This window comes from Pelodiscus sinensis, chromosome 7, assembly GCF_052426305.1.
Source record: "Pelodiscus sinensis isolate ZL-2025 chromosome 7, ASM5242630v1, whole genome shotgun sequence".
NCBI lineage: Eukaryota > Metazoa > Chordata > Testudines > Trionychidae > Pelodiscus > Pelodiscus sinensis.
Window position 1 is genome coordinate 37,901,918 of NC_143058.1, and position 23,101 is coordinate 37,925,018.

At 41.3% G+C, this 23,101-nt stretch overlaps 1 pseudogene; it reads left to right on the top strand.

The window, feature by feature from the left end:
- The first annotated feature begins 1,108 nt into the window (after positions 1 to 1,108).
- LOC112543754 (uncharacterized) lies at positions 1,109 to 22,974 on the top strand (annotated as a pseudogene).
- Positions 22,975 to 23,101: the final 127 nt, after the last annotated feature.

Sequence of the window (23,101 nt, forward strand, 5' to 3'; positions counted from 1 at the left end):
AAGTCCTCCTCTGATGCCCTGCCGGCACTGCTTCCGGCCATCCTTAAGCCCTGTTCAGAGTCCACTCAATGTGGACTTGCTAGTTCTAATTAGCAAAACGCTAATTCGAACTAATTTTTAGTTCTAGACATGTTAGTTCGAATTAGCTTAGTTCGAATTAACTAATTCGAACTAAGTTAGTTCGAACTAGTGCTGTAGTGTAGACGTACCCTATTTGTTGCTGTCTAATAGACCTGTCTTAAGTGTCACAGTTCCACAAGGGCACACCGGTGTCTCTAGTGAGGCAGCCATGCGCTGGACCCTCTGAGTTCAGACGCTAAAAGCTGGCGTGGTGTCATTCCATTGACACACGGAGCCATGGTAAAAGCTTGTTGCGTGTGTGTGTGTGTGCGTAATAAATACATAGATATGGGTTCGGGAAGTTCCCGGATAGAAAACTCCACAACCCCATTGGGATGCATGTTACGGAATTTTAGTAAATTTAAAGTGACTATAGAGTAAAAATGGCAAAAGATGATTTAATTAAATTTTGTCAACACGAATGGCCAACTTTTCTATTTTAGAGTAGAATGGCCAGACACCGGGTCTTTTGATAAGAAATTAGTATCCTTAATATATGAAGTTGTGACTCGGGATAGACACTAGGATCAGTTCCCATATATTGATTATTGGTTATTCCACGCCCAGGATCGACCAAAATAGCTGCTGAAGTGTAGAATGGGAATGTGTAAAGTAATGGCTGCAAAAGCAAGAACGCTGGGAGGCAAAAGTAACTCGGGCCCCAAAGTTTTAAATGACTCAAGGCAGACAGAGGAGAGCCCCAGTAATAAGGCAGCATGAGGGGGGAGGAAATAATAATGACAACTTGTTAGTACTAACTCCACAATCCTCTCCCGCGCATTTCCCTCCTCTGTATGATCAGCAAGATGCAGAAAAAAAAAACCCCTCAGTTAAGAAAAGTAGAAAGCATGTGATAGTGGAAGGAATTGAGGGAAGAAGAAGCAGGCTACCCATATGTAGACCCCTCCTCACGAAGATTGGAAATAATACGCTGGAGCATGCCTTTGTTGTTTCATCTGCATGCCCAGTTGCCTTACTAGGGCGAGATATGCTAACTAAGCTGCAGGCTGAAATTTTCTTCCGTGGTGATCAGATTGTAGTGCAGCTGCCAGTGAAACAGAGCTCAAATTACCAGATAGCCCTCTGTGCAGCTGAGACGCTGTTAGAGGCAAAAGGGACTGAGGTCTTAGAAGGCATCAATCCATGTATATGGGCAGATGAGACCCCTGCCCGAGCAAAGTTTGTGACTCCAGTAAGAATTCCTCTCATTGAAGGAGAAGGCCCTGTGCGTGTAAAGCAATATCCCCTGAAGAAAGCCAGCCGGATAGGCTTAAAGCCATTAATCGAACAATTCAAAAGATATGGCTGATTAGTAGAAGGCTCCTCTCCTTTCAACACCCCTATCTTAGGGGTGCCCAAACCAGACGGCATCTCATATCGACTCATGCAGGACTTAAGGGCAGTAAATAAGAAAGTTCTTGTAGATCACCCTATGGTCCCTAACCCGCATACAATCTTGACACAAGTTCCAGCAGAGGCAAGGGTGTTCACAGTGTTAGATTTGAAAGATGCTTTCTTTTCAATACCCTTACATAAAGATAGTTGGAAGTTATTTGCTTTTGAATGGGAAGATCCGGACACCCATCACAAAACCCAGCTACTATGGACTGTTTTGCCCCATATCTTTGGGACGACATTACAAAAGGACTTAGAGGATTGGAAAAAACAACACCCTGAGGTAGCTCTGCTCCAGTATGTTGATGATTTGTTGATTGCCAGTCCTGATATGCAAAAGGGAGAAAGGGCAACGGAGTCTCTGTTGAATGCCCTAGGAAAGAAGGGATATAAAGTTTCACAAAAGAAAGCCCAAATATGTCAGCCAAAGGTCACTTTCTTAGACTATGAGATTGAAAAGGGAGTACGGGATTTAAGCAGAGATCGAATCCAAGCAATACAGGACATGCCTATCCCAACCACTCCAAAATAACTATGAGCTTTCCTAGGCTTAACTGGATTCTGTAGAATGTGGATTCCTGACTATGGGGGTAAAGCCAAACCTTTGTATGAATCTCTCACTAAGGCTGTGTCCAGACTCAGGGTTTTTTTCGAAAAAAGTAGCCTTTTTTCGAAAAAACTTCACCTGCGTCTAGACTGCAGCCGCGTTCTTTCGAAATTAAATTGAAAAAATGCGGCTTTTCTTTCGACGGTGGTAAACCTAATTCCACGAGGAAGAACGCCTTCTTTCGAAAGTGCTCTTTTGAAAGAAGGCGTTCTTGAAAGCAAACAGGCTTTTTAGAAAGAGAGCATCCAGACTCACTGGGTGCTTTCTTTCGAAAAAGCGGCTTGCTTTTTCGAAATTCCGCGTGCAGTCTAGATGCTCTCTTTCGAAAGAGGCTCTTTCAAAAGTATCTTTCGAAAGAGCCTCTTTCGAAAGAGGCTTGCAGTCTAGACATAGCCTAAGGAAGGTCGCACAAATTGGAAATGGACTAAAGAACATCAACATGCTTTCAAATTACTAAAAACTGCTTTAATGCAGCCCCCGGCCTTGATGATCCCCAATGGGCATAAGCCCTATAGACTCTATGTGCATGAGAATAAAGGTATAGCTTCAGGGGTCCTTACCCAGCCAGTAGGACTCACTTGGAAACCGGTAGGCTACTATTCAAAAGTATTAGACCCGGTGGCAAAGGGGTGGCAAAGGGGTGGCAGGCGTGCCTAAGAGCTGTTGCAGCTACTGCTACCATTGTAGAAGAAGCCCAAAAGATCGTAATGGGAACTGATATGGAAATACATACCCCGCACGGGGTACCCCAAATTCTTGGAGGAGAAGGGGGGAAGTTTTTGAACCCATCCAGACAGTCTAGGTATGAAATTTTCCTATTGTCTAATCCCGGGCTTACTTTCAAACACACCACTGCTCTAAACCCAGCCACCTTGTTGCCCGAACCGGGACCACCATGTCATGATTGTTTGGAAGTGCTATCTCAAACCGTGCTGATTCGGCCAGATCTGAAGGACGATCCACTTGAAAATCCAGAGGAAGAATTTTTTGTAGACGGCTCCAGCAGTATGATAAAGGGAACTAGGCACACGGGCTGCGCAGTGGTAACCTTAACAGAGACAGTGTGGAAAGAAAAGCTTCCTGCAAGTTGGTCAGTACAAGCAGCAGAACTAACAGCCCTTACCCGTGCCCTAGAAATGGGAAGAGACAAAAGGGTGAACATCTTCACTGACTCTCGCTATGCCTTCGCCACCGTGCATGCCCACGGATTACTATGGAAGGAGCGTGGTTTCATTACAGCTGCAGGGCAGAAAATAGCAAACGGACCACAAATTGTAAAGCTGTTGGAAGCTCTCAGACTGCCTAGAGAAGTAGCGGTGGTCCATGTGAAGGCACACGGAAGAGCTGCTGATGAACGCCAGAAGAAGGGAAATGCAAAGGCAGATGCAGCCGCCAAAGAAGCAGCACTAATGGGAGGTGATGTAGGATTTCAGGGCTCCGCACACAAAGTTACGTTCTCCCTTGAAGACTGCATAGTACATTACTCCCCCATAGACGATGCTGTAGCAAAGGAGAACAACACAGTAAAGAATAAGAATGGCTGGTGGATAGCGCCGGGAGGAAAAGTTATGGTACCGCGACCCTTGCTGATAGAAGTGCTCCTACATCTACATGCCTCCACCCACATAGGGGGCATGGCAATGGGAGACTTGCTAGTGCGGCAGGTGGTAGCACCAGGATTGTACCTAGATGCACAGCGAATAGCGGCGCAGTGTCCAACCTGTCAGAAGGTAAACCCTAAGCCACCACGACCCCCCGCTCCCATGGGAGGAAGACAATGGGCTTATTACCCTGGCCAAGCATGGCAGATTGACTTTGCTGAACTTCCGAAGTCCGGACGATACCAATATTTACTGGTGTTAGTGGATCAGCTAACAGGATGGGGGAGGCATATCCCACCAGGACAGCTACAGCATCGACAGTAGCACGTATCCTACTGCAGGACCTGATACCACGATTTTTGCTGCCAGAGTCAATTGAGTCAGATCAAGGTAGTCATTTTGTAGGGAAGGTAGTGCAGGAAGTAGCCAAAGCTTTAGACATTAAGTGGAAACTCCATACACCATGGAGACCACAGAGTTCAGGTCAGGTGGAGCGCATGAATAGAACCTTAAAAACAATGTTAACCAAGATCTGTATTGAAACACATTTAAAATGGCCACAGGTGCTCCCACTGGCTTTAACTCGCATCCGTAGTATGCTACGTAGAGGGATAAAATTGTCCCCCTTTGAATTATGTTTGGAATGCCTCCCAGAGTCTTGCCAGCAGGGTGGAGAGAACAAATAACTGTTGATTTAGGGAAAACTGAACTCAGGGAACATGTTATTGCCTTGCAGTCTGTTTTGTCATCTCTCCACAGGTTTGCCGTACCATTCCAAAGCTTGCCATTGAACACTCCAATTCATGCCTTCCAGCCAGGGGATCAAGTGCTAGTCCAGAAATGGAAAAAGGATCCACTAACGGAAAAGTGGGAGGGACCTTACTAAGTACTGCTAACAACCCATACGGCGGTGAAACTAGCAGGTAGAGATAAGTGGTCTCATTGTTCGCGAATCAAGAAATATTTGTCAAAGAAGCAAGACAACAACTCCCAGGAAGTGGTCACTCCGGAGGCTGGCCACTCCTCAGAACAAGAAGCTGACCATTGGATCAGCACACTGGGGGAAGGGTTAAAGCTGACAATTAGTAAAAAGAAACATGAACCTTAAATAAGCCCTAATATACCGGGCCGCCGCCCTCATTCAAACCCTAGACTGCACCTCAGGACAAGAGTCCGAAAACAGTGTCTTGTTCCTAGCTGAAAATATAGCAAAGTATTTTAATCTGTCCCATTGCTGGGTATGTGTGCAGGCTAGGGATCAGGGCCATCTCGGGCCATGGATACCCCAACCATTAAATTTGACCACCATGATAGATCTAGCATACAGAGTACATCTAAGTAATACTAGCTGGAAAGATGACCAGCTAGCCCGCGAAACTCCGTCATGGAAAGTTCAAACCCAGATAGGCGAATGGTGCTTCACAAGAAATAAATCATCCAGTGCCACACATTTTGTAGGAAACAGCACTTGCAAGAATTACTTTTAGATAGAGGGGCCTGGCATAATTATCATACTCCAAACCGCAGGTACTGTCTCCTGTACAGAGATTTCTTCTCTTTCTTCAACTATGGGAGATCTGGGTCTCCCATACATTGCACTCCTCTGCCCATGCCAGGGAACCCAAACCACCCCTACTACTGTGTTGCCTTAAACAATACCGGCAGAAAAACCTGTTTTCTAAATGGCACCCAAACAACGGGGGCAGAACTACCCTTCTGCCCCTTCTACGGGTTTTACAGTAAATTTGCAGATGGTAGTAGAAGCGGTCCATGGCCCGCAATAACAGGCCACTACTGGGTGTGTGGGACATATGCATATACTCAGTTGCCTGCAAATTGGACAGGTGTATGTTATCTTGCTATTCTCCGACCTCCCTTTAGTTTACTCCCCAAGAAAGCTCACCTCTTGCATCGCATGTATAAGCGAATCAAGAGGTCTCTTACCGCCTCTGATCTATCCCCTACCCAACGATGGGGGAAAAACGAATGGCCGGCAGAAAGAATTATAAAATATTATGGACCCGCCATTTGGGAACCCAACGTAGTCGGACAGGAACCCACTTACTTAACCAACAGGATAATCCGACTCCAGGCGGTGGTAGAGATATTTGCAAATCGCACGGCTGAGGGTTTAGAGTTAGTAGCTGACCAGAACCGAATGGGTCTCGATTATCTATTAGCAGCTGAGGGGGGGCTGTGTCAAAAATTTAATTGGACCGATTGTTGCTTACAGATAGATGATAATGGCAAGGTAATTAAAGAATTAGCAACAGATATTCGGCATGTGGCCCATGTGCCAGTCCAAACCTGGAAGGGCTGGAATTGGGCTGGAAGCTGGCTAACTTCCTGGTTACCAAATTTTAGAGGAGTTAAAGAAGTTTTTTTTAGTGGTTTGCTTTGTTATAATAATATTATGCTTATTGCCTTGTATAATACCCTGTATAACCGCTCTTGTACGCCGAACTGTACTATCTGTTGTAAATCGCGAAATGATTGTACACTATCAACGATTGGCGAGAGAAGAAACAGACAGAGTATAGTTGAAAGAAAGCATCGTGAGGGGGGATTTGTAGTAAAAGAGGAACTAGCTGTTCAAACCCATTTCTCAAGGACTAGGCTGCACGTACTACATGAGTCAGGGAATTTGCTAATTGCCTAAGTAAGCTATACTGGTGGTTGTTACTGAGTGGAATAAAGTTGAAGTATGCTAACCAATAACGCTGCAACATGAAGCTAAGCTAACAAATCAAGACATGCCAAGTTAGATAAGAAAGTTAAAGAAAGTATAAAAAGGATGCTTAGCCAACGCCCGGGGTCAGCTTTGCTTTGAGCACTGAGCTCCTTGGCCGAACATTGTTTGCAACCAATAAAACTGAGTTGGACCCAGCCTAAAAGTGTGACTCTCTTCTGTGGGCAAATAAGACTAGCCTCCAGGAGACGAACCTTGCAATTTATGCAACAAAGTGATGGTCAATTTAATATGTAATCAGTATATAGCATTAATCCTTCCACTAATCTGGAGCTCCCATCACTCTATTTCTGAGAAAGCATTTCAGCCATCATAAGTACTCATTCCTATTGGATATTGCCTACAAGTTTTCCTGTGATTGAGAAGGTCTCCTTTTTTAAGTGGACATGTTCGTTAGATACCAGCCTAAAACCACCAATGCATTTTGCATAAGCTACTGAATAGCATCTTATAAAACAACTTCAAATGACTATTGAATGGATTTAAACCTAATGTAAAGGTCCATGTCTAATTATGAAAACTAAGTTACCCACTACCCTGAAGTTTACCCTTCACCATACCAAATAAAACTCTGTAATTAAAAAGGTTTAGCTTCAGGAGCACTGGTGAGAGTAAGATTGTGATATACTTCACACATAATAATGTGATTTTTTAAATTCAGAAGCTGAGTAAGCAACAGTCTTTAGGAATTTGCTGAAAGTAAAAAGAGTCTAGGAAGAAATATGCTGTCTGTCTGAAATCACACTTACAAGTAAAAACTGCTTTTTACTTTAATAAAACTCCACTGTATTCTCAAAATGTGACACAGACAAAAGGCCCAAGCCTTATATACTGGGCACCATTAAAATCAGTATTTAGCAAGTCACCACACTGTACTAATTGAGAGATTATAGTGTTTTCCTAAAATTTTGAAATGAAAATAATTGTGATAACTGTTGATAAATGTTGACCTTTTTAATAGTGACTGATGAACACGTAGGTAGACTGTTAATGTTCATTCATAAATGGGACTCATATTCCTTTGTCAGGCATTCTAGTTAAAGATATATAGTGGGTGTCAGTTAAGCCTTTCTCCCTCTTTGCACATCATGCGTATATGTAAAATGGTGTAAAGGAGTTTAGTCACTATAACTTACATGATAAGGAGCTAGAAGAAGGCATAAGTTAAAAAAAACCTACTTTAATTTAGAGTGTAAAGGGATGTGTAACTTCTCACGCACATTGACAAATGGCTAAGAGTTTCATAATCCAAGGGAGTCTAAATTTTGTAACATAAACATTGTAGGAACTTTGAAAAGCTCATCTTAGGTATTACCATGAGTCCAAAGACATCTGAATGAGCAGTCATAGTGGTCACCATTACAAAGTCAATAGTTACCCACAGTTGTCATGGTTATATTTGATCCTCTTAATTTATTGAATGGAATACTGACTGGTATTTTTTTTTATTGGTAATGTTGATAGACACATCTGTTACTACCTCATAATAACCTTATTGCACTATAATCCCCATAAGTCTATGTGACAGCTACAGTCTATTGATCAGTGTAAGAATTTTTTGTTATTATTATTCCCTGGTCTTCTATGGTATGTCTACACTACAAAGTTAATTCGAACTAACAGACGTTAGTTCGAATTAACTTTGATAGGCGCTACACTAGCGCTCCGCTAGTTTGAACTTAATTCGAACTAGCGGAGCGCTTAGTTCGGACTAGGTAAACCTCATTCTACGAGGACTAAGCCTAGTTCGAATTTACTAGTTCAAATTAAGGGGTGTGTACGGGCTGGCTACGATGACCGTGCCAGGTGCAAGCCTGCCGGCACCAAGCTAGCAGACCCTGCACCTGGCACGGCTTGAGCCAGCCACCCAATGCCCCCCAGCCCTACCCCTCTTCCCGGGACCAGGCTCGTGGCTCCCGGGAGCTTGCCCGGGACCGCAAGAGGCGGGCACCCGCCTGGGCTAGTGCGGACATCGTGGACCTCATCCACGACCTCCGCACTAGGCACAGGAAAGTGGCCGGCTAGGGCAGGAGAGCTGCTAGCCTGGCCACCCAGGAGCAGATGTGCATCAAAATTAAGGTGGTCCACTGAGACCCCCGACCCTGAGCCCTGAGCTTACAATGGCCGTACTGGGTCAGACGAAAGTCCATCTAGCCCAGTAGCCTGTCTGCCGACAGCGGCCAACCCTAGGGACCCTGGAGGGGATGGACCGAAGACAGTGACCAAGCCATTTGTCTCGTGCCATCCCTCTCCAGCCTTCCACAAACTTTGGGCAGGGACAGCACTCCTACCCCCTGGCTAATACCACTCAATGGAGCCAACCTCCATAACTTTATCTCACTTCTCTTTAAACTCTGTTCTAGATCTAGCCTTCACAGCCTCCTGCAGCAAGGAGTTCCACAAGTTGACTCTTTGCTTTGTGAAGAAGAACTTTCTGTTACTAGTTTGAAGCCTGCTACCCATTCCTTTCCTTTGGTGTCCTCTAGTCCTTCTATTATGGGAACTAATGAAGAACTTTTCTTGATGCACCCTCTCCAGCCCACTCATGCTTTTATAGACCTCTATCCTATCCCCCCTCAGTCTCCTCTTTTCTAAACTGAAATGTCCCAGTCTCTTTAGCCTCTCTTCATATGGGATCTGTTCCAAACCTCTGATCATTTTAGTTGCCCTCCCCTCTCCCACTCTCTCTCTTCCCCTCTCCCACCTCCTTTTCCCAGTCTCCCCCAGTTTTGTTCAATAAAGAGACATTCTATTTTTGACCACACGTTTTCTTTATTTTGCACATCAGGAAGGGGGGCTAGGGAAGGGTAAGTGGAAGGAGGTGAGGGAGGAATGGGGTACGAGCCCCCGATGGGGAGGACTGGGCTGGCTCTGTGGGCTTCTGGGGGTGGAAGCTCTCCTGCAGCCCCCCAATTGCCCCCTCTCCCCAGATGGCAGCCTGCGGCAAGTGCAGCTGGTCTGATGGCCGAGTGGTGTGATGTGCCCAGTGTGGGCACTCAGAGCACTCCAAGCCAGGACTGCTTTGCAAGCGGGGCACCCTTGAGAACTGTCTGTCCGGGGTGGGGGTCAGATCCCTTTAAGCACAGCCCTCAGCTAGCCTGAGGCAGCAGCTCCAAGCTCTAAGTCCTCATCTAATGCCCTGCCGGCACTGCTTCTGGCCATCCTTAACCCTGGTTCAGGGTCCACTTAATGTGGACATGCTAGTTCAAATTAGTAAAACGCTAATTCGAACTAGTATTTTAGTCTGGATGCATTAGTTCGAATTAGCTTAGTTCGAATTAACTAATTCGAACTAAGTTAGTTCGAATTAGCGCTGTACTGTAGACATACCCCTAGAGATTACACACAAATTAGATTTCTCAGAAGTTTGTGTCTCTTTTGGGGTTAAGTTTCATTACCCACCAGGCACCATCTTGTCGCATTACTAATATCTCTTTCTGAGGCGATTTACTATGGTTAGGTTTAATGTAAGATTTTAAATAATAAATACCTTCTAATTGTTAAACCCATAATTAAAACAGGAAGGAAACTGGTTTGTAAACCTCTTACAATGGTTTTCAATTCAGCCAGTGTCACTAATTATGCCAATTTACAAACGCTGGCCATTACTAACAGTAATCACAGAAGAAAAAAAAACTGTATCCCAAAAAATTCTTTCCAAATCAATTTCACATTTTATATTTAGCAAGATGCTCTTCTTACCCTGTGAACTTTCCAAAGGATATGCTTAACATACTAAATGTTGCTTTCTTTTAAGTTACATTTTAAGATTACTTTAACATAGTTCTTTGTGGTTGAATTTATCATATGTTCTGGCACCATTTATCACTAACTATGGAATGACGAAGAAATGGCTCACCTAAAAAGAAATAACTACTGAATTAAAAAGCTGTTAAATGTGTTGGAGTGCAGACTACTGTTAACAATATGTAGGAAGGGTGTTTGGCTGGAATAAATTACTTTCACAGTAATAATTTGAAGAGTGCACCTTTTGAGAAACATGTTAAAAATTCACATCTTGGTTTTCTGACTAAATTCATATTTGTCACTAATAACGTTTTTAAATTAGCTACTCTGTGAAGGTGAGAAAATACTTGGACACAAATAGTGAGGTTTAAAACAAAAATTTTCTCCATTTAATTACTGAGAAATGGCAAGTTTAATAATATACATGCAAAGCACAACAGATTCCAATTAAGATATATTTTACTTGCTCACCCTTAATCTTTTTGTAAATGCTTTTACAATATTTCAATGTACTCTGCCATACCAACATGTAAATAATAAATAGCTTTCCCTATATTTCATTCTAGTTCGTGTATAACCTCCTTGCAAATAACAAATGGCCAGCCATCTAACAAGTTAAGATGCATTTTCATTGTATTGATTTCAATAGGCTGTGTAGTTAATAGAAAGGATCTAATATGTAGTTGATATGACTATATCTACAGACAAAGCATATCAATTTCAGACTTGAAAGCACAATTGTTTTTATTTAAAAAATGCTATTGAAATTTGACAACCTACAGGGCAGGGCGTACACTCTCAGTTTATAGCTTGTATAACATTTCCAAAGTCATATGTAACCTGCTGGTGTTCTCTAAGGCAGTGAGGATATTTTAACCATTAAGAACAGGGAGCAAGTTCTGATGCTTTCACTTATCTTTTGACAGAGTGGTTAGAAATTAAGATTGTTTGACTTATTGCACATTTGGAAATCATTCAGTTCAACAGGACGCATTTTTATGTCTGGTATTCTAGAGAAGAAAAAGACAAGTCATTTCAGTCTTGGATTGTTTTCAGAATGTTCACTGGCACAAAACACAAAAACAACCAGATCACATGTATCCATCTGCCCACGTAATGCATTGTTAGTGGGTTGGTGGACACTTCCAATTGGTTAAGAGAGAGTTGACAATTTCTCTACTGCAAATAATCCTGGAAGAGATCAGAGAAGGAAACCATGAAATGGTTATGTTACTTAGTAGCATAATACCATCAACTAATATGCCTAATTAGGATATTTAATTAAGCAACAATAACCCATAGGCTTAATAAACTAGTGCTGGTCAAAATCAGCACAATAGTGGTAAACAAAGCTTCTAGTGAGATCTCTCTCTTTTTAATGAACGAAGACTGACATAAAAAAGAATCTTTTCTTCAGTTTTGTAAGTCACTGCAACATTTTGTATAAATGTGATTTAAATTAACTATGGAAAATGTTAATAGAAATAATCTGAATGACTTGTTGAACTATTTTAGAAATAAAGTGTGTGTGGGGGGGAGATCCAGTTTCACAACATATTCACAAGAGTTTTAAAGAACTTCATGATGGTCTCAGAGAAGTATTACTCACTAAAATAATAGTATCAGGGAAATGAAAGACTCCAAGAAGTTTTGGGAATATTTTGCCCAGACATACTAAAGAGCAAATTTAATTACAATGTGTATTTTGCCTTTTTAAACAGAAGTTGCAGTTTATTCCCTGTACATTTTTTCTGTGGGATTTTTTATTTTAGTAGACCTGGTGATAATATTTAGATGAAAAAATATTTCTGCAAATTTATAATGTAGGCTGTGTCTACATTATGAACTGGGGTCAGGATTGTCTTGGTCATTGTGATGGGGCGGACAGGCCCCGCACTAACGAGCAGGAGATAGCCCAGGCCCAGCTGGCAGAGAAGGCCCCCCCCCTCCGACCCTGCTGGGCATGCTCCCAACAGCGGCCGGGTATAAAGACCGGAGGAGCCCAGCAGGCAGGGAGGCCCCAGGGAGAAGGAGGAGACCAGGCTGGACTGGACCGCTTGCAGTCGCTGGGCCCAGAGTCGTCGCCCGCGCTGAACCGGGACACGGAGAGAGCAACCGCCGGCCCAGAGTGGCAGGAGCGCGCCCTCAACCCCGACAGGTACTGCCTGAGAGGCGAAGGGGCCCGGGGGGAACCAGGGCGAGGTAGGAAGCAGCCCAGGGCAAGGGATACAAAGTTTGGCTCGGCCTGTATCGGCCGGATCCCCCGCTGAGCCGGCAGGAGCCATAGACCCTGCCTAAAGGGCCCTGGGCTGGGACCCGGTGGAGAGGGAGGGCCCGGGTCCCCCTACCACCCGTTTTCCCCTTCCCTGGACAAACAAACCCCGGGCCAGGGGAGGCTTCTCAGAGCGACTAGGCCTTTGCTACCGTATATGCCCTGATAGAAGGGCTGGGACTCTTGTGTTGAGACTTTGCTACCGTATATGCCCTGATAGAAGGGCCGGGACTTTTGTGGTGAGACTTTTGCTACCGTACATACCCTAACAGAGGGGCCGGGACCTTGGCCTAGGGACTCTGGAGTACTGTATAGGCCCGGTCGGAGGGGGCCGAGCCCCGGGACGGGGGCACACCCCTTGACAGTCATGTACAATGACTCTAGCTTTCATTGAACTAGTATGAGTATAATCTGCAGTGGAGCAGTAATTTGGCTTAAATATGCTAAGTATGTACCCAGCAATATAAGGAGGGTTTGTACTCAGAATTAAGGATGTTATTTGTATTGAATAAACAATTAGTTGATAAGGGAAGGTGCTCTGTCCCAGCACGTGCTGGTCTAGGAGCTACCCCTCCTGAGGCTCTTCAGTTTAAATGTAGTGCAAGCCTGGTGTGCAGGCAACCTGGTTCGTACTACTTTTAAACCGCAGAGCCTCACCAGTGGAAGTCCCGGAGAACTGCGAGCCAGGACCACTGTGGCTCTGCATTTTAAATGTAGTAAAAGCCAGACACCTTTTACTACATTTAAAATGCAGAGCTGAAGAGGGGGTAACTCACAGCCCTGGCACACTACTCACTTACATCCATATTCAGGATGGCTAAGCTGTGCCTCTTCTGCCACAACCCTGTGGCTTCACTGCTATTTATCCTAGAGTTAGGTCAATACAAGCTAGTGCAAGTATATGCTCATGAGCAGAGAAATCACAGTCTTAGCTCACAGCGTAGACCAGTGTTTCTCAAAGTGGACTGCAGAAGCACTTTGGGAAAGCCACTAATGGAGCCGTGCTGCTTTGTTTACCTAAAGGGGGCCATGTTGCTTCCCACAGCAACCCTTGGCTGGAAATGGTGAACCAAAGCCAATGGGAGCCGTGAGATTGCATGGCTGTGGACCCTTTAGGTAAACAAAGCTTTGGAAGCCTTCTAACGGCTTTGCCAAATTGGGCCCAGGGCCCACTTTTGTGAATCACTGGCATAAACAACATATGAAAGATTTATAACAGTTCTCTAATTAGCTAGTTTCTCTTACTCAAAGTGGCCTTGGCTTTGTAATGGTTAATATTTCATCCATTTAATATCACTAATTATTTTCCCTCTACAGCTTTGATGGGTTAGTTATAGCCTGAAATAAAAAAAAACCCACTGTGGTAAGAACAACTGCACAGCAGGGTTAAGTGCCTTCTTGTCTTCAGTACCAATAATTACCTTTAAACAAAAACAAAAGCAAAACTAAAAAAAAAAGCTGTTTTCAGATTTGACAGTTAATTTACTAATGACTATGTGGACCCAATTTATAATAGAGTCGTATTGACCAGAAATAATCCTGCATTCATACTCATCTGAATTATTTTATTGTTCAAGTCTTCTATTAAATAAATTGGATAGGATTAATTTTGTGAGATGAGATTGTCAGAGGCTGCTGCATAAACTAGATGCATGTCAGCACTAAATTTAATTATTGATCACAATACAATAGTGCTGAGTGTTCCAATCCCCAAACAGCTTCCAGTAACTATCAGCAGATTCCAAATTTAGAGACTGGAGGGGAAAAAATTGATTGCAGATGTCTACATTTTAAATAAATAAATAATTCATCGGAACAAAATAAAAAATTAATTTTGAAGTACAAATCAGATCATTTGTTGGATAGGATGATATACCAAATAATCACAAGATGACTGTGATTTCCTCTAAGTAACAAGTTAAGATGAAGTGATTGCATGTTCTTGTAATTAGAGGGATTCCTTTGACTCCCTAATTCTTTCATACAAGTTAAATATGGAAATGGGAGAAGAGGCCCAGTGCTGTATCTTATTGGGTACCTATTTGTCTGTAGCCTCTGCAAATCCGCGATGCTGTTCTGTTGGCAAGGCCAGCAACTTAAGCACAGCAGCACCAAGGTTGGGTGAGCAGAAGGAATACTTTTTTCCTACAATACACTCAGCCGAGAGTGCTAAGTGCTTTTTACTCATGCTTTTATTAATGTTTGAGTCTGTATGTGTGTGTTCCTCCTCTCTATATGTTTTTAGCTGGTTATGTCCCTCTGAGGTCTCATATATTTTAAAGTTCTCATGTTTTAAATTTTTATATATATTTATATTTTTTTTTGTTTGTTCTTGTAAGCCGCCTTGAATATTCTAAATAGAAAGGAGGGGCAAACATATTTAAATAAATAAATAAAGTACAGTGTATAAAACCTACTCTACTTTTACCATTCTTTTATGGGGCTTATGGGCCATTATGGATATGTCAGCACTACAGGATAATGTCAAATTACGATACGCAACTTCAGCTACGTTATTTGTGTAGCTGAAGTTGAAGTTTCTTATCTTGACTTTTGGCACTAGCCACATTGCAGGAAGTTGAAGGGAGAACAGTATCCCTTTGATTTTTCTTATTCCTTGTGGAAGCAGGACTACCGGCATTGACCAGAGTGCCCTTCTCAGTTCAAATTAGCGTGTCTTCATTAGACACGCTAATTTGAACCTTGGAAGATCAACAATGGCACCTGTTAGGGCTAATCTGAGGGGAAAGTTTGATAAAAGTTACCAAAATTAAAAGAGGTAGATTTTGTGGCCCACAAAATACCAGTAACCTTGCACTAAAACTGCTGAGAGCTGAGGGTGGAGGAGTAGGATCCTTGAAATAAGGGGAAAAGAAAAAAAATAATCATAGTGGTGACCATAATATAATAACATTTAACATTCCTATGGTGGGAAGAACACCTCAGCAGTCCAACACTCTGGCATTTAATTTCAAAAAGGGGAATTATGCAAAAATGAGGAGGTTAGTTAAACAGAAATTAAAAGATACAGTGACTAGAGTAAAATCCCTACAAGCTGCATGGAAACTTTTTAAAGACACCATAATAGAGGCCCAACTTAAATATATACCCCAAATTAAAAAACTTAGTAAGAGACCTAAAAGAGCCACCCTGGATTAACAACCACATAAAGAAGCAATGAGAGATATAAAAAAGGCATCTTTTAAAAAGTGGAAGTCCAATCCTAGTGAGGTAAATAGAAAGGAACATAAACATACCAAATTAAGTGTAAAAATGTAATAAGTAAAGCCAAAAAAGATTTTGAGGAACAGCTAGCCCAAAACTCAAAGGCTACGTCTACACTGGCCCCTTTTCCGGAAGGGGCATGTAAATTTCATGAGTTGTCGTAGGGAAATCCGCGGGGGATTTAAATATCCCCCGCGGCATTTAAATAAGAATGTCCGCCGCTTTTTTCCGGCTTTTAAAAAAGTAGGAATAAGAGCCTCCGGAAAAGGGCGCTTTTTCCGGAGGATCGGGGCCAGTCTAGACGCTCTTTTCCGGCTTTTTTAAAAGCCGGAAAAAAAACGGCGGACATTCTTATTTAAATGCCGCGGGGGATATTTAAATCCCTCGCGGATTTCCCTACGACGACTCATGAAATTTACATGCCCCTTCCGGAAAAGGGGCCAGTGTAGACGTAGCCAAAAAGTAATAGCAAAACGTTTTTAAGTACATTAGAAGCAGGAAGCCTACTAAAAAAATCAGTGGGGCCCCTGGATTATCGAGATACAAAAGGAGCAATCAAGGATGATACAGTAATTAAGGAGAGACTAAATGATTTCTTTGCTTCAGTCTTCATGGCTGATTCCCAAACCTGCACCATCCTTTGTGGGTGATGAATCTAATGATACTTCAGTCCAGGATAGTTCCTCAGAGGAGGTTTTGGAACAAATAGGAAAAACGTAACAGTAACAAATCACCAGGACTGGATGGCATTCACCCAAGGGTTCTGAAAGAACTCAAATGTGAAATTGTGGAACTCTTAATTGTGGTGTGTAACCTATCCTTTAAATCAGCTTCTGTACCCAAGGACTTGAAGACAGCTAACATAATGCCAATATTTAAAATGGGCTCTAGAGGCGACCCCAGCAATTACAGACCAGTAAGTCTAACGTCAGTACTGGGCAAATTAATTGAAACAATAGTAAAGAATAAAATTGTCAGACACGTAGAAGAACATAATTTGTTGCGCAAAAGTCAACATGGTTTCTGTAAAGGGAAATCATGTCTTACTAATCTGTTAGAGTTCTTTGAAGGGGTTAACAAACATGTGGACAAGGGGGATCCAGTAGATATAGTTTATTTAGATTTCCAGAAAGCCTTTGACAAAGTCCCTCACCAAAGGCTCTTATGTAAATTAGGTTGTCATGGGATAAGGGGAAGATCCTTTCATGGATTGAGAATTGGTTAAAAGACAGGAAACAAAGGGTAGGAATAAATGGTAAATTTTCAGAATGGAGAGGGGTAACTAGTGGTGTTCCCCAAGGGTCAATCCTAGGACCAATCCTATTCAACTTATTCATAAATGATCTAGAGAAAGGGGTAAGCAGTGAGGTGGCAAAGTTTGTGGACGATACTAAACTGTGCAAGATAGTCAAGACCAAAGCAGACCGTGAAGAACTTCAAAAAGATCTCACCAAACTGAGTGACTGGACAACAAAATGGCAAATGAAATTTAATGTGGATAAGTGTAAAGTAATGCACATTGGAAAAAATAATCCCAACTATACATACAATATGATGGGGGCTAATTTAACAACAACTAATCCGGAAAGAGATCTTGGAGTTATTGTGGATAGTTCTCTGAAATGTCCATGCAGTGTGCAGCGGCAGTCAAAAAAGCAAACAGGATGCTAGGAATTACTAAAAAGTAGATAGTCTTTGATTTATTTTCTATCGTATTGCCCCTATATAAAACTATAGTACGCCCACATCTTGAATACTGAGTACAGTCAACCTGTGGAACTCCATTCCAGAGGAGGCTGTAAAGGCTATAACTATAACAGAGTTTTAAAAAGAGCTAGATAAATTCATGGAGGTTAGGTCCATAAAAGGCTATTAGCCAGGGGGTAAGGAATGGTGCCCCTAGCCTGTTTGTCAAAGGTTGGAGAGGGATGGCAGGAGACAAATTGCTTGATCATTGTCTTCGGTCCACCCCTCTGGAGTACCTGGCACTGGCCACTGTCAGCAGACAGGATACTGGGCTAGATGGACCTTTGGTCTGACCCAGTATGGCAATTCTTATGTTCTTATGATTTGAGTGTGCTGTACCTTTGCAGGCAGAGAAAATTCTGTAGGGACTCTGTGCAAGGAGCTAGAGGCAGAGTCAATCCAGGAATCAAAACATATGACTAATCCCTCCATAACACGGAAACCAAAGAACTACAGTAGACTTCCGATAATCTGGAACCTATGGGACCTATGTGGTGCCGGATTATAAAATATGCCGGAGTATCAGGAGGAACTATAAATTGGTTATGTATATACTGTATATAAAGTGTTCTTAACCCTTTTTATTGTACATACTGTATACAGTATACTGTAATGTTTTAGATTTTTTTAACCCTTTTTTACCCTTTTCGCTCAGTTCAGTTGCTGCCGCTGTTACCTTGTGACTCATTTTTTGCCGAAGCTCACTCACTAGGCTCTTGCCATTTTGATGCCGGACTATCAGGAGTGCCGGACTATTGGAGTTTTACTGTACATTGTTACTGAATTAATGGATCCACCCTTCCAAAGCAAGAATGGCATTCTTACAGTGGCTGTAAGATGCTTACAGTAGCAAAAAAAAGAGAAGAAGCCGAATCCTTCGGGTAAAACACATTTTCAGATTCAGATCATGTTCTCTAGCTGTTAGAGACAGCTTAACTGAACAGTCAAAAATGGTCAGTATAGATAATTGTAGCTCTTCAGTTTAGAAAATTAAAACAAGACAACTTGTGACACTCAAACAGTTTTTGCCATTTGAGAATTTATTTCTAGGTTTTGTGGTCATTCAAAATATGAGAAATTTGTACAGGCAGCAATGAAATATGATGGGTTTCTCTTATTTCAAATCTAGAGAAATATAGAATCTTAGACTAGGGGTCTAATCAGCTGAATAACGAGGGAGAAAAAGAGAGAGAAGATTGAATACTTTTTTGTTTGCTTGTTTTAACAAAGCACCAGTCCTTGTAATGTAATCCAACTAAATACAAATTATTTTAAAATAATGTCTACCAGATTTATTCCATCTACATTTCATCTTTAGAAATCCATACACTTTATTAATTTTGATATAAACAGTGTTAAGTAAGCCATCATTATGTTAATGAATTTTAACATGCATCCTTACAACATTTCAATTTCCTTTAACCTTTTAAACAACACTTTTCTGTATAATTATTTGTCTCTATGTAGTTCATAGTGAAATTCTGAATCCTTCCCTATGAAGAATTATTATAAAAGTACTTCAGAATTGCTAGCCTACACTTGAGAGAAAACTCCAAGCTAATTTCAAAGACAAACTGACTCATCTAAAGCATGAGCACTCATTTCAAGATTTAGCAAGTTTAAATTTTACTTACTAACACGCAAATCAATGTTGTACTTACTCTGAGCTTCATCCAACACCCCCTGAAGTAAAGAGCAGGGTTGCCATTAATTTTTATAGGGGTTCAGGATCAGGTCTGATCAAATGTTACACTCCCAAACAGAGATAGTTTTAAATTGAAGCATTTTATTAAAACTTTTGCATTATGGAAAACAAACACAAAACACAGATAACTTGCCAAAAGCCCCACTTATGGAGTCTCACGGGAGCAGTAAAATCTTCTGATGAGTCTAAAAATGTGTTTGGCACACTCGTTGGCTTTAACGAGGTCCGTGACTGTCTTTGAATCAGACTCCCCTGACACCAGCCATTCAGTCGCTTTCAGCAGAACAATGCTCTAATGTACATACTCTAATTTATGTATGCTACACTAACTCATGTAATGATTTCCTTCAAAAATTCTCTAATTAAAAACTTTTTAAATGTATAACCTGAAGCTAATTCTGAATTTAAAAGCAATATTGTACAGATAGTTTCATAAGATGACACTATGACTTGGAAAGAAATTTGGGTTCTCACTCACCCTCTTCTTTAGGATACAGAAGCTTGAATTCAATGCAGACAACATATATTCAGCTTTGGGATCCAATCACAGAAAACATTTAATTGTTTTCTCCAGCTGCAACAAGCTGTGCATATCTTTTTAGAAAATGGAAATTGAGTACCAAAAGATGAAGGCTGGAGAGTTTGAGCAATCTGTTCTATAAGTTTACAGGTTAGGGAAATATACATTGTTATAAAATAAATGATTTTAGTTACAGGTAAAATAGTTATTTATTTTGAAATTTTCCTCACTAAGTTTCATAATGAAATCAAATTAAACCCCTCTTTACACCACTATTCCTCCCCCACACTCATTCTTGCAAAAACTTAAGCTCTCGCTCTGCTATGAAATCAATTGCATGCTTACAGCTAGACACGTCATTGTAGAATAGGGGCCAAAGTCCCTTAAAATCTATAACTCCTGTACAATTCTGATTCAATACAGTTTAGAAGGGTCCGCTCCTCCATATGAAAAACAACTTTTAAATGCCAACAGGTCCACTACAGATGAAATGATAATTCACTGATAAGGTCCTATTTAAACTTGTGATATTGAGGGTTCCACAGTATTGGGCTTCTACCACAATTTGATGGTGGAAGCCCCACTACATATTGCTGGAGCACGGACCCCCTCCACTCTCAGCCTAGGGCAACTGATGCTCAACTTATCCAAATGTATTCATCTTAGGCTGAGTCCAGTCCAGGAAAATCTCACCTCCATGCATCAAACATTCAGGAACATATGAGCAACTGAAAGCTGAGGTTTAGAATAGAACTATTAAGCAAGTATAGCAGCAGTTACCACTATCATGTCATTTATGGTACATAGCTCCACTCTGATGAAGTAGGTTTCACCCATGAAAGTTCATGATGTATTGTATTTGTTCATTTCTAAGGTGCCACAGAACTGCTTGTTTATTTCCCCAATTCTATGGAAATAGTCTTTGAATTCCTACTTCTTACTTTTGCTATCATTTTAAAATTCATTTGAATGTAATCTGTAATTTCTAAAATTTAAACCAAAAATGAAATTAGGCAATGCATTATGTATGTATTAGGGATTGTGAGATTTATGAAAGAGCCATGCTTGTTTAAGTCAAACAAACAAAACACACAGACATAGAACCTCTCAAGAACTTCTCTATGGTGGAAAGTCTTCTGAATCTGGTGGGAGCTGTTATGCTAGTCTTAGCTCTTATCCAGTTTCCCTGAGGTTGCATGGAGTCTTGGAATGAAGTAAAACCCTACTACTGCTGTTAGACTGCTGGCCTTAAATTTACATACAATCTAGAAGTTAGGTTGAAAGCTGAGTGCTCAGCTGCCACACCATTCCCAGAATGTTAATACATTATTTACATATATACCCCACTATATGTAAATTTAGTCAGAGAATTCTTGATGCTTTTACTTTCCATGAGACCACTATCATTACCTCCTTATTTTTGGACTGCTCTGCCAAAGTGAGAAATGGAACTTTCCCCTCTTTGAAGAGAATCAAGTCTTTGGTGTTGTGAGGAAATGAAGGCTGGGTTTCTCTTGTCAGCCACAAACCAGTAAAAGGAAAGAGTGGACATTTCTCAGGAACCCTGGAACAATTTGTATAGTGGGGGCTCTAGGAGCCATTGAATCAAATGGTAAACCCTGTAATGAAGCCATTTCAAGCCAGTGGGTGCTGCTATCTCCCAAGCTCCCCTAGTTCTGCATCTATGCTTGGACTGAGGTGTTACAATGAAGACTTTAGCCTCCTATGTCAATGTTGAAGAAGATAAGCTTATAAATTACAGTTCAAGTATAAAATGTACAGCAATTAGTTTTAACAGGACAATGGTCTGTTGATAAGTATCAGCCACCTCTCACAGAAGAGCATTTTATTATTCACATTAACAGTTCCTGAGATTTTGAGTATAATCACTTCGGGTATGTCTACACTTGCTCCCTAGTCCGAACTAGGAATGCAAATGTAGCATACCGAAGTTGCTAATGAAGCGCAGGATTGAAATATCCTGTGATTGATTAGCATATTCGCGTCCAGTCACCATTTTAAAAATCCACTACTCCAAATTAACTCGCCACGTGTAGATGCGGTATTCCGAAAGAAACTCCTCCCCTCCAATAAACTGTTACTCCTCATTTCACAAGGAGTAACAGTTAATCCAACAGAAGGGGTTTCTTTCGGAATACCGCATCTACACGCGGCGAGTTAATTCGGAGTAATGGATTTTTAAAATGGCGACCGGACACAAATCTGATAATCAAGCATGGGACATTTAAATCCTGAGCTTCATTAGCAACTTTGGTATGCTACATTTGCATCCCTAGTTCGGACTAGGGAGCAAGTGTAGACATACCCTTAGATACATAATGTAAGGATTGGTCCTGAGCTGATATACATGATAAATCAGGCTGTACAGGCACTTTTATGACATTTATTCTAACACTTTGCAAAATAATATTAGTTCTGACATCCAATTAAGTCCTAAATTGGAAATTTAAGAAAACAACAACCATGAATTTGTGATAATTTCTTAGCGAATCCTTTCCCACCGTGGGCATCTGTGATGGTGGTAATTTTAGTAAGAAATGACCTGTACCATTGTAGAATGTCAGGTTTTCAAATCCTGCTACCTGATTATGAAGCAGCAGTGATTGATGTATTTCAGATGAAGATTTACTCATAACTAAATGTAAATTCAGGTGTAAATTTACTCATAACAATATAAATTTGTTCATGTTAGAAGAACTGTTTCTTTTTGAACAGATTCAGCTCTGAGTTTAAAGTAGGTGAGTTTGAAAGAAAATATCACTGAAAATCATGCAAAAATCCTATTTTTAACTTTCTTAGAAAATGAAAAACAGCCATCTCCTGGAAATTTCACAGAAAGTAAAAAAAAGTGCAGCCATGAAAAATAAAAAATTCAGATATTTCCACATGAAATTTAATGACACATACATTTTGAATTCTATACAACTACTTTGAGGCCAGCATTGACTTATTTTTCCAAATAAATGATCATCAAGCAACAAAGAATGTGACCGTGGTAACTATCACCTTCACTAGATAAGGGGGCCACAAATGAATGGCTTTGCAGGAGGGCCCAAGATTGGGCCAACCAGGTTATTTCATTTTCTCTTCCTCTTATTTTTCTCTTCAGCTATGAACAAACTGAAAACTCCTACACAGAGGAAAAAGATGAAATCTACCCAGGGAGAGTCATGGAGAGCAGCTTAGAGTTAAATAATGGAACAGCTTTGTGGTTACCATTCAGGCAGCTCTCCAAGTCGGGGCTATCAGGCAATGAGGTAGAATAATGAAGCTACTCCTTCAGATAAGAGATCTGCTTTATAAATATGATCTTTTGTACAGCAGCTGTAGCAGAACTGTACACTTGAAAATAAGCTTGTCATCTCTCTGAGAGTAGGTGAAGTGGCTCTAGTT